We start from the raw sequence: 12,500 nt of genomic DNA, 5'->3' as shown, positions 1-12,500 counted from the left end.
GTCATCTGCTGGAGCGCAAGGGAAGTTGACTGACCAAGGAAGTAATTCGCTTACATATTAGCTGTGGCTAATTTGAAGACACTGGCATATAATTCGCCTACATTATGTACTTGGAGCCAAAATTTTGGAGATTAACCTGTTGGGAACCACCTGGGTTTGGGGTCACACTGGTGAAGACTGATGTTTGCCAAGCCTGGGTAAGAGGCCCTAGGTAAAGCCTAAGTTCAAGAGGAGAGAGACTGCACATTCCTGGCTTGTTAGTGGAAATATTCCTCCGGGCAGTAGGTATTCTACTGTGTCCCTTAGAATTAGATCACTGATCCCTTTGCTCCTAAAACAGATGAGCTAAGAGCTGCAGTTGCCTTACGTAGAGAGAGCTCAACAATGGTTCCAGTAACCTGGCCAGGGGCAAGTAGAAGACAGAGCCCAGTTGCAGTTCCAGTCACCTGGCCAGGGGCAAGTAGAAGACAGAGCCCAGTTGCAGTTCCAGTCACCTGGCCAGCAGTGAGTAAAGTGGCAGCTTGGCCCACCAACAACCTCCAGCAGGAAAATGCAGATAGAGCAGTTGTGAGGACTATAGCAGGGGTCGGCAACCTACAGCATGCATGCCAGACACGGCACGCGAGCCGATTCTGAGTGGCACACTGCAGCCCACCGAGAGGAGGAGGAGGAGGGGTGGAGGGGCCGGAATGCACCACGCTGTGGGAAGAAGGGGGAGGGGGAGGGGGAAGCTTGGCTGCCGCAGGATCAAGCTTCCCTTCTCCCCCGCTTCTTCACACAACGAGGTGCATTCCGGCCCCTCCTCCTTCCAGAGGAGCAGAGCCGAGCCGTAGAGCAGGCAGAGAGAGGTAGGGCCGGGCCTGGGGGAAGGGGGTGGAACAGGTCATATCCCTCCCAGCCCCCTGCCATGAGCCGCTCAGGGCAGGGGGCTGGGAGCACCCCCACGAGCCGAGCACCCCAGTCTTCTGCCCTGCACCTCCCCACCCCAACACACACCCATCCCTCTGCCCTGCACCCCCCCCACACACACCTCCCAGCCCTCTGCCCTGACCTCGAGTTGCCCAACACCCAGCCTTCTGCCCTGCACCTCCACACCCCCCAGCCCTCTGCCCTGACCTCAAGTTGCCCAACACCCAGCCTTCTGCCCTGCACCTCCACACCCCCCAGCCCTCTGCCCTGACCTCGAGTCCCCCCCCCCCCCCCCACACTCAGCCCTCTGCCCTGAACCCCCCCCCACACCCAGCCTTCTGCCCTGACCTCAAGTCCCCACACAACACCCAGCCCTCAGCCCTGAACCCCGCACCCAGCGGGCTGAGCAGGCTGGCGACATAAGATCAGCATTTTAATTTAATTTTAAATGAAGCTTCTTAAACATTTTGAAAACCTTGTTTACTTTACATACAACAATAGTTTAGTTATATAATATACACTTAGAGAGAGATCCCTTCTAAAAAAACCATTAAAATGTATTACTGGCACACGAAACCTTAAATTAAAGTGAATAAATGAAAACTCGGCACACCACTTCTGAAAGGTTGCCTACCCCTGGACTATAGTAAAGCAGAGGAGTTTCCAGTCTACACAGGCCTAAAGATTCTGGTGAGATCTCCTTGTCCTAGCTGCTGAAATTATTACAGCAGGAAAGGTGATAAAGACCCAAAGCTGCCCAAGAAACAGGCACTTTGATTTTCCTGTAAAAAGCAACAGAGGGTCCTGTGGCACCTTTGAGACTAACAGAAGTATTGGGAGCATAAGCTTTCGTGGGAAAGAACCTCACTTCTTCAGATGCAAGACTTGGAGGTAAGAACCTGCACCTCCACACCCCCCAGCCCTCTGCCCTGACCTCGAGTCTCCCCCCCCCCAACACCCAACCCTCTGCCCTGAACCCCCCGGCCCCCAGCCTTGTGCCCTGCACCTCCACACATCCCAGCCCTTTGCCCTGACCTCGAGTCCCCCCCCATACCCAGCCCTCGGCCCTGAACCCCCCACCCAGCTTTCATGGGTAAGTGAGGTTCTTACCCACGAAAGCTTATGCTCCCAATACTTCTGTTAGTCTCAAAGGTGCCACAGGACCCTCTGTTGCTTTTTACAGATTCAGACTAACATGGCTACCCCTCTGATACTTGATTTTCCTGTAACTCCTGGACCCTTGAACTATGAATGGGGAAGTTGGGAGGCAGGAAAACTGCACCAGCCACTCAGGGCTCAATCATAAGCGCCGAGTTTCTAGACGTGCTCCCCTCGGCTCCGTCCAGGCCCTGCCCCCACTCCATCCTTTCCCCCAATACCTCACCTTCATCCTGCTTCTTCCCATCCCCACTCAGCCCCTGCCCCACCTCTTCCCGTCCCGCCTCCTCCCTGCCCAGTTCCGCCCCCTCCCCTGACATGCTGCGCCCTTGCTCCTCCCCGCACAGCATCTCCTGAAACTGCAAAACACTGGGAGGAGGGGGATATGCTGATCGGCGGGGTCCACCGGGGGCGCAGGAGGCACTGTGGGGAGGGAGAGCCGTTGATAGGGGGCTGCCGGTGGGTGCTCAGCACCCACCATTTTTTTCCCCATGGGTGCACCAGCCCCAGAGCGCCTACAGGCTCCATTATTCAGGACTGTGATTTCTGCACACCGAAGTAGCAGGTGTTAAATTGCAATGTTTGTCCCAGTTCAGCCTGACCTTTTCCTTTCTTTCCCCCAATAGAGTTCCTTTCTTTAAACCTCTCTTGAATGTGCTTGCGAGCAGGTACAGATTTGCCTATCAAAGATGCCCAGCATTGTTCCCAGGTCACTGGGTGGGGGCTCAAGCCATAGTTAAGCCAACTGTAGAGAACCCCCTAGTAAGAAAGACCAGTCCTTGTTGCTCCCGACACCATTGGCGGGAGGATTACAGGCACTATTAATTTTCTTAAAATCCATTTTCCTAGACTCAGAATCCAAGAATGTGTGTCATAAATATTTGGCTTTGGTCTTCTGTTATGCCATAGCAAATCAATGAGCAAAAGCAGTAACAGCAAGTTTTGTTTCATACCTTTGTATTTACAGCAATAATAGGTTTGGCATGAGAACAATACCCGTTCTTTTTCAGCAGCTTCCCAAGAACTTGGTGACTGAGCACTGCTTCAAGACACTAAGGACACCAACCTGAAGATGACACCCAGCATCACCTTCATAACAGACTGTAAAGAACTCCAGCCCATTAGAGCCTCTTATTTGAGGCCACAAATATGCTGTAATTTGATGAGATTAAATCAAACAAAAAACTCTAGCTCTTAACACCCACAAACATTAGGAGAATAAAGGAGGACTCAAAGATTATCTAAATTTTGTGCTTTGAGCTTATATCTAACTTGAAGTACCAGATACTCCCCGTACACCTCAAAATTTACCCCCACTTTTCACATGCTCCAATATCCTGGCCATAAAAAGAAAGATATGAATACCAAATAGTGCATTTATTAAAGATCGCATACTACAAAGAACACTTCACCACATTTTAATACCATGCAAATCACTGATCTTAAGGGTAGTACATAAAATGGAAGTTATTGGAAATATTAAACCATACTATATGTTAATTCACAAATAATTTTCCAATAGTGAACCACCAATAGGAAGTGTTTCTAAAAGGATTCTGTGATAGGAGGCCTGGAGGCCTTGTGGCCCTGTATCACCCCCACCCCAGGAAAGAGCAATATACACATCTCCAAGCTGCCCAGAGTGGCTGTGTGGGACACAGCCAACGAGAGAGGTTGCAGGGACCAGGCAGTCACGGCCCAGAAGGCTCATATAAAAAGGAGCTGAAAGGGCTGGATAGATCCTTGCAGGGACCAGGGGAGCTAGAGGTGCTCCTGGCTGGCTGCAGTGGCTAAGGCAGGTAGTTGCTGTCAGGGAGCGGGAAAACGAGGGTATAGTTTCTGGATGGCTACCAAGACTCAATTATGGGGAAGTGGCCCAGGGAAATGTAATTAGTTAAAGGGACATGGCATGTGGCTGCTACTTAGAGGGCTGGGACCTGGAGTAGTGGGTGGGCCGGGGTCTCTCCCCCCACTCCAAACAGCTATTGGGGAAGTGGCTTTGCCCTGAGAGAAGAGAGTTTAGACAGGCCCAGGGAAGGGACTGTACGTGGACCTGTTACGGCCCCCCCTGGAAGGGGGCTGAACTGAGACTGACCCAGCTGGAGAGCTGGGGTCACAGAACTAAAGGGCAGGTGAAGAGCCTCCAGGGATGAAGCCCTGGGGGGGGGGGTCTGTTCCATCCAGAGCAGGCACCTTCACACATAAACTGACCAACGAGTGTATTGAAATAGGACCTGTTGGTCAGACTGAGGACCAGAGCCCGCGGAGAGCTAAAGAGACATTGCCAACAGAGGGGTACCGTGATGGGCCCAGTCGGATTGTTAAAGGACTGAGCCCGGGGAGGCTGTAGGACTTTTTGGACTTACACCCCAGAAAGAGTTTGTTTGTTTGCAAACAAATTGTGTGTGTGAGTTAGTGGGACAGCTGAGTCACCAAAGACCCGCCTGACAAGCCCAGCAACTCACAGGGGTCACTGTGAGCCTAGAAATTGAGAAACTGCAGGCACGCACACACTCGACCAGGGTCGCTTGTGAGAGATGGGTGCCACCCCATTACAGATTCACTATCATGGTTAAGCATAATCTAAGCATAACTGTACTTTAACATTACTAGTAAAGCAGCTATAAGTAAACACAAAATAAGCATTACACAAGATCACTGACAGAACATGAGGATATATACATTTCAATATGGGACTACTATAGCTTTGACTAAGAAGAATTTGTTTACTTACCTATGTTTATTTTATTTGATTTTCCACTTTTTTCAGACTCCTGTTTTAAGAAAAGAAAAAACCATGAGGATGCCGACAAAAATCCTAATGTTTGCATACAGAGATCTAAATAATGAAGTGTTCAGCAGGTTCTATCTGAATTCTTAGCATGTTTTAACACACTCTAGGATAAAAAAAAACTAACAAGTTTTTCAACCCTCAGGGACAGCTATAGAATAAGGACATTTTCTACATGGTCATACAATGACTGAAGCAAGGTATTTGCAAATTTAAAGAATTACTGAAAAGCATTATATAATGCTTATTTCTTACAAATCTATACAAATTATAAAGGAATTTGTTATTACTGTAAGCATTTTACTTTTTTTTAAATGTCCTTCGTGGATACCAATTGTGACTAAACATATAAAAAGGTACAAAATACAGAAAAATCATAGCAAATTCAGGAACACCTCATTCATATGTGATCAGCTACCACATGTCTATTGAGATAAACAAGGTGGATGAGGTAATACCTTTTATTGGACCAATTTCTGTTGGTGAGAGAGAGAGAACCTTTCAAGCCACAGAGCCCCTTTTCAGGTCTGGGGAAGGTACTTCCAGCATCACAGGATAATGCAAGGTGGAACAGAGGGTTTAGCTTAAATAGTTAGCACATATTGTAAGGGAACATTCAAAGTAAAGTGGTCCGTTAACACCTCTGCAGTCATAGGACAAAAAGAGGGGTTTAGTGGATTACAGATTGTTGTAATAACCCATAAATTAAGTGTGTCTGTTCAGTGAATGATTTTTAGGGTCTATGAGAGTAATGAATTTAAGCTCCCAGGCTTGTCTTTTGAAAGCGTTGTGTAAATTTCCTTTGAGGAGGAGGACGGATAGGTCAGATATAGTGATCGCTCTGTGAAAAAACAATGAGGAGTCCTTGTGGCACGTTAGAGGCTAACAAATTTATTTGGGCATAAACTTTCGTGGGATATAATCCACTTCATCAGGTGCATGGAGTGGAAAATATGGTAAGCAGGTATAAATATACAGCACATGACAAGATAGGAGTTGCCTTACCAAGTCGGGGGTCAGTGCTGACGAGGCCAATTCAATTAGGGTGGAAGTGACCCATTCCCAACAGTTGACAAGAAGGGGTGAATATCAACAGAGGGAAAAATATTTTTTGTAGTGACCCAGCCACTCCCAGTCTTTATTCAGGCTTAATTTGATGGTGTCAAATTTGCAAATTAATTCCAGTTCTGCAGTTTCTTGTTGAAGTCTGTTTTTGAAGACTTTTTTTTGTTGAAGAATTACGACTTTTAAGTCTGTTATTGAATGTCCAGGGAGATTGAAGTGCTCTCCTACTGGTTTTTGAACGTTACAATTCTTGATGTCTGATTTGTGTCTGTGATGTACCCCTTTGGTGTTATCTGGACCGGTGATCTGCTAGGCCTCTACAATCCTTGCCTCTGGGAGCCAGCCTTACCCTGCTCTGCTGTGAGAACCCCCATTCCTAGGCTGATCATGCACAGCCTCTGGCATGTAAGCTGCTCCCAGCTACTTGCAAGCGAATGACACTAGCCAATATCTCTGGTCCCAGAAACAACCCTAGGAACCTCCGTCTTGTAGTGTCCGGTTATGCCCACTGGACGCTGCAAACTTACATAAGTTAGTCAATTTAACAAAGAAATTGATATGTACCAGGCTTGTTATTCCAAGGGGAGCCTCTGACACACTTCAAACCAAAACACACTGCTTCAGGTAGAATAAACAAACAAATTTATTAACTATAAAGATAGATCTTAAGTGATTATAAGTCAAAGTATAGCAAGTCAGATTTGGTCAATGAAATAAAAGCAAAAGGCATTCTAAGCTGATCTTAACACTTTCAATGTCCTTACAATCTTAGGTGTTTCTCACCACAGGCTGGCTGGTTACTTTTCAGTCAGGCTCTCCCCTTTGATCAGCGCTTCAGTCGCTTGGTGGCAGTGGTGTCTGTAGATGTAGGTGGAAGAGAGAGAGCATGGCAAAATGTCTCTCCCTTTTATCATGTCCTTTCTTTCCTCTTGGCTTTGCCCCTTTCCCCTGCTTCAGAGTCAGGTGAGCATTACCTCATCAGAGTCCCAAACTGCCAAAAGGAAGGGGTTGACTCCCTTGAGGGTCTAACAGATTCTTTTGTTGCTGCCTAAGCCAGTGTCCATTGTTCCTGTGAGGCTGGGTTGGGTTTGTCCCATCCATGCCCTGACAAGGTGTGAACTGCCTCTCTGCTCTTGGCGAGTTTTTGCATGGGCTTGCTTTAAGACATGAGGAGACATTTTCAGACTCATAACTATATACATGAAATTATAACCTATAACCTTACTATAACATTACTGTAACAATTACTATAACATCACTCTAACAACCATGCTCAGTGCATTATGAACCTTCTGAAGACACCCAACATGACAAACTTTGCATTGGATACCACACAATCATTTTATAAAGATGAACATGGGGGTGTAGGGTGTTCCCCCGAGCTACAGAGCATCACAGTGTCCATTTATTCTTTTGCATAGAGACCGTCCAGTTTGGCCAATGTACATGGCAGAGGGGCATTGCTGGCACATGAAAAGTGTTCACTCACAAGTGACGTGGTGTTTTTGTCTTATTTTCCTGTGTAATTTGAGGGTATAGTAATTATCTGATTTCACCCACATAGTTGGTGATACCCACAGGGGCATTTAGTGCACTGGATATGGTACACCACATGTTGTGATAGGCATGTATAGAACCCATGGATCTTGAAAGGTGTGTTGAACATTGCAGCAGATGAGATAGGAGTGCAGGTTTTGAATCCATGCATCTGAAGAAGTGAGGTTTTTATCCACGAAAGCTTATGCCCAAATAAATCTGTTAGTCTTTAAGGTGCCACCAGACTCCTTGTTGATTTTGAATCTGTTGATCTGGCAGGGTCTAATGCCGCTTTGAGTTAGAATCATAGAAGATTAGGGTTGGAAGAGACCTCAGGAGGTCATCTAGTCCAACCCCCTACTCAAAGCAGGACCAACCCCAACTAAATCATCCCAGCCAGGGCTTTGTCAAGCCAGGCCTTAAAAACCTCTAAGGATGGAGATTCCACCACCTCCCTAGGTAACCCATTCCAGTGCGTCACTACCCTCCTAGTGAAATAGTTTTTCCTAATATCCAACCTAGACCTCCTCCACTGCAACTTGAGACCATTGCTCCTTGTTCTGTCATGTGTTACCACTGAGAACAGCCTAGCTCCATCCTCTTTGGAACCCCCCCTTCAGGTAATTGAAGGCTGCTATCAAATTCCCGCCCCCCACTCTTCTCTTCTGCAGACTAAATAACCCCAATTTCGTCAGCCTCTCCTCATAAACCATGTGCCACAGCCCCCTAATCATTTTCATTGCCCTCTGCTGGACTCCAATTTGTCCACCTCCTTTCTGTAGTGGGGGGCCCAAAACTGGATGCAATGCTCCAGATGTGGCCTCACCAGAGCTAAATAGAGAGGAATAATCACTTCCCTCAATCTGCGGGCAATGCTCCTACTAATGCAGCCCAATGTGCCGTTAGCCTTCTTGGCAACAAGGACACACTGTTGACTCATATCCTGCTTCTTCTCCAGTTGATGTGTCTTGATCTGTGAGAAGCCTACCTCAACAACTATGTGGGTGAAACCAGACAATCACTATGCTCTCGAATGAACTCTCATAGGAAAATAAGACAAAAACACCACATCACTGGTTGGTGAACACTTTTCAGAGAGCGATCACTCTATATCTGACATATGAGTCCTCATCTTCAAAGGAAACTTATACCGCACTTTCAAAAGATGAGCCTGGGAGCTTATGTACTCTGACAGACACTAAAAATCATGGACTGAACAGAAACACTGAATTTATGAGTTATTACAAAAATCTGTAATCCACTAAACCCCTCTTCTTGTCTTATGACTGTGGAGGTGTTAACGGACCACTTTACCTCGAATGTTCCCTTACAATATGTGCTAACTACTTAAACTAAACCCTCTGTTCCACCTTGCCTTGTGCTGTGATGCTGGAAATACCTTACCCAGACCTGAAGAAGAGTTTTATGTAAGCTCAAAAAATTGTCTCTCTCACCAACAGAAGCTGGTCCAATGAAATATATTACCTCACTCACCTTGTCTCTCTAATATCCTGGGACTGACACAGCTATAACTACATTGCATATTGAGATAAACAACATTCTTAAAGAAAACCCCTAAATCCAAGTTACACCACAGAGTTCAAAGAAATACAAAAAGGCTGCTGCAGCTCCCCAAATAAATCCCCATAATTTCATGTTATCATACACATTTTTGATGGAATTTTAGTTGCATGCTTAGAAACAGAGTAGTGACATTACAGCATCACCGAGGAAACCAAGACGTAAGTTCTAAAAATATCTGGGGAGCTTATTCAACTGATTCTGAACAAGTTGAAGATTGATTCAAAAGAGTATGTGCTTGAGCTCAGCTGGCTGATAGAGACTAGGGGCTTGTCTACACTGGTAATTTACAGTGCTGCAACTTTCTCACTCAGAGGTGTGAAAAAACACCCGCCTGAGAGCAACAAGTTTCAGCGCTGTAACATGCCAGTCTAGACAGTGCACCAGCGCTGGTAGCTACGCCCCTCATGGAGGTGTTTTTTTTAAAGAACGCTCTGCCGCGACCACACAAGCCACGTTAAAGCGCTGCCGCAGCAACGCTTTAGTGTTGCCAGTGTAGACTAGCCTAAGTTTAATAGCAGCTTGGGCTTCCTACAAAAGTTCTAAAAAGAAAAAAGTCCCAGTTGGCACAGTTTCTCACTGATAGCACCTCTTCAATGCCTCAGTTTCCCCACAAGTAAAATCAAGATAAATATCTATTTCACAGAGATAGAATAAGGTTTAACTGTTTATAAAGTGTTTTGAGATGCTCAGATGGAACGGACTAAGTACACAAGTACTGTTTATTTATTGTAAAATAGTGACCTTATTTTTAATTCCCCTACCATTGTGTCTGTTAATTCCTGACTATAAATAGCCCCCCCCCAACATTCTTTATCTTTTTTCATTTTATTTTTGGGGAATTTTGTTTTATCCACAGAGGGAAGGGAGACGTGTCAGGTCCTGCCCCTTGGGGAATGGGAGGCTCTGAGGGTGAGAGGTGAGGGATTGCAAAGCGAGGGGTGGCCAGACCGAAGCTGAGCAGCACTGCAACCTTGTGTATGGAGTTCACCAACTCCTGAAGTGGGGAGCAAGGCCAAGCCTCACGGGACAATAGCCACAGGAGCTATCACTGCGGGGTAAGTTTTTCATTTTAATTCTTTGTATACATTGATTTAAATTGTATTTAGTGTTATTTTGCATGTGCAAAAACCTCGGGCTCTGACTATAAATCCCTTTTCTCCTTCCCATTATCTCCATCTAATTCTTTGTTGATTTGTTGGGGATCTCTCCCTCAATCCGACCCCACCTTTCATACCCACATATGAGTTACAGTAACCAAGCCTGGAAATCACACATGTATGAAAGCTGTGTCTGAGAGAATGAGACGCAAACTGGGCTGGTAGTCCAAAGCTTGGCCTACATTATAGAGTTAGGTCAACTTAAGGCAGCTTGCGTCAATCTAATTCTGTAAGTTTCTACGCTACAACATTGCTCCCACTGATGTAAATTGCCCACTACACCAACCTAATAACTCCACCTCCACGAGAGGCATAGCACTTAGCTTGATGTAGTTAGAGCAACGCATTGTCTGTGTAGAGACTATGTTATTTACACAGCCAGAAGCCAGCCACTCTGGGGCAGGGCTGCTCCAGCTGTCAGTGCCCCACAGTACTCCACACGGTTAAGTGGAAGCACTCCTGGTGAGGACACACAACACTGACAGCGGGGGCATAGCGTGGTCATGAACCACTGCAGTAATTACTGCAGTGGCTGTACGTCAACCTAACTTATCTTGACTTCATTTTGTAGTCAAGACAAGGCGTCAGTCTAGTTTCCAGAAAACAGGTATCCACATTGTAAAACACACCTTCACAACTGTCACCCTCAGTAACAGTGTCAGCAAAGTAGTCAAGGGCAGAATAGCCATGAAGAGTAGGCCACTGACTTTTGAAGACAGACCTTCCACGCAGACGTATGATGCACACATAACCTTGCTCTCCGACACAGCTGTCAGAGAGCATCTGGAGGAGACACTTACCCTTTCTGGACATACAGCCCTCAGACTCAAAATAATTTGTAAAAACAAACAGGGCAAAACCTGATATCAGTTGGTTGTTCTTTTTAAAAATTAAAATTAACACTAACATTATGCATTTGATTTGTTAGTTTGATCTATAAACATAATAAAAAGAGCAGTCATCTAATTCTCTGGGCATCCTTAACTGTTTTTTTAAAAATACACTAAAATAAGCAGACCCAACAATTCCCCCAGATCAACTCAAATACACAGCCTCAACATAAATATAACAAATTAATCAACCACACACAAAATCCCCACAGTCCAACACCTAGCATACCCAACACATTTCATAAGCCAAGGAGAAAGACAGGCCTTGCACATGAACATAAACAAAACAGAAGTTGGATTTCATTTGTAATCCATAATGCTTCTATCCTGGACGTGTCCTCTCAGCCTACCAATAAGCCATCCTCTAACTCTCTCAGATATTCTACACTACAGCTGGGAGGGGGATTTCCGGTGCAAGTAGACAGACTCACTCTAGCTTGCTCACCTTAAACTAGCACGCTAAAAATAGCAGTGTGGACATTGCAGCACTGGCAGCAGCTCAAGCTAGCCGCCCAACCATGCTAACTTGAGGTGAGCTGGCACAAATCTGTCTACCTGCACTGGGAATCACCCCTCTCAGCTACAATGAGACATACCCTCAGGTGCCCTCCATAATGGGAGCAATATTGGTCTTTGTAGCCTCTTCTCTGACCTTGAGTTAGCCCTCATCCACAATGTTAAAAGAAAAGCCACTTGAGGAATTTTCTCTAAAGAGTAAGTTCTTTCAGGGGTCACAGACAGATAGTGGTTGCTTATTATCAATTGATAGAACAGTATTTACAGTATGTCATTTTAAGTACAGGAATGTCGTCCAAAACTGCCAGGTAATTCAAGTTTTTACTGGTGAGCACACAGGGTTGTATGGTGAAGCTTGGCACAGTTGTCACCTGTGCCATTTCTGTTCTATAAATAGAGGATTACAGTCTACAGAATTCTCAAGAGAGCACTTTTATAGGGATTAAATTAATTTGAGTGAAGTTTTTGGAATTCTAACTTAATGGGAAGAACTTCATAATGAGCATGACAAGCAAAGAGCATACTCTGGAAAGTGACAGAAGCAAGATTTCCATTGTTTCTTTTAGTTCTACATTTGACTGAGAAGCTACATTGGAAGTAGCCAAACAAAAAAGCAACTGATGGTAATGAAAATATGACGACTTAGCTTTCATACCAGAATGCATGTATGTCAGTACATCAAAAGTTTGTGGTTCAGAAATCTGAATTTATTAAGATTAATGCTGGAGTAGCAATTTTATATCCAGCAAAAATTAAGATTTATAAATATATTAATGAGCTCTTTGACTGTGATGATGCCAAGAGATTACTGGATGCAAATTCTTCAAATGATTAAGAATAAAAGGTAGATATTGCTCACAGAGTCTATTCCTGACTAATTAGCTTTTGGTTCTG

The 12,500-nt window shown here is 45.3% G+C and overlaps 1 protein-coding gene across 4 annotated transcripts in view; it reads right to left on the bottom strand.

The window, feature by feature from the left end:
• The window catches only part of LOC135977564 (beta-1,3-glucosyltransferase-like), a 175,383-nt gene that overhangs the window by 73,805 nt on the left and 89,078 nt on the right, over positions 1-12,500 (bottom strand). The gene's annotated exons all lie outside the window — the stretch shown is intronic.

Source organism: Chrysemys picta, unplaced genomic scaffold (assembly GCF_011386835.1).
Source record: "Chrysemys picta bellii isolate R12L10 unplaced genomic scaffold, ASM1138683v2 scaf4, whole genome shotgun sequence".
NCBI classification, from domain to species: Eukaryota; Metazoa; Chordata; order Testudines; family Emydidae; genus Chrysemys; species Chrysemys picta.
The sequence above is the reverse complement of the archived record's forward strand: the minus strand, read 5'-3'. Positions and strand labels throughout refer to the sequence as shown.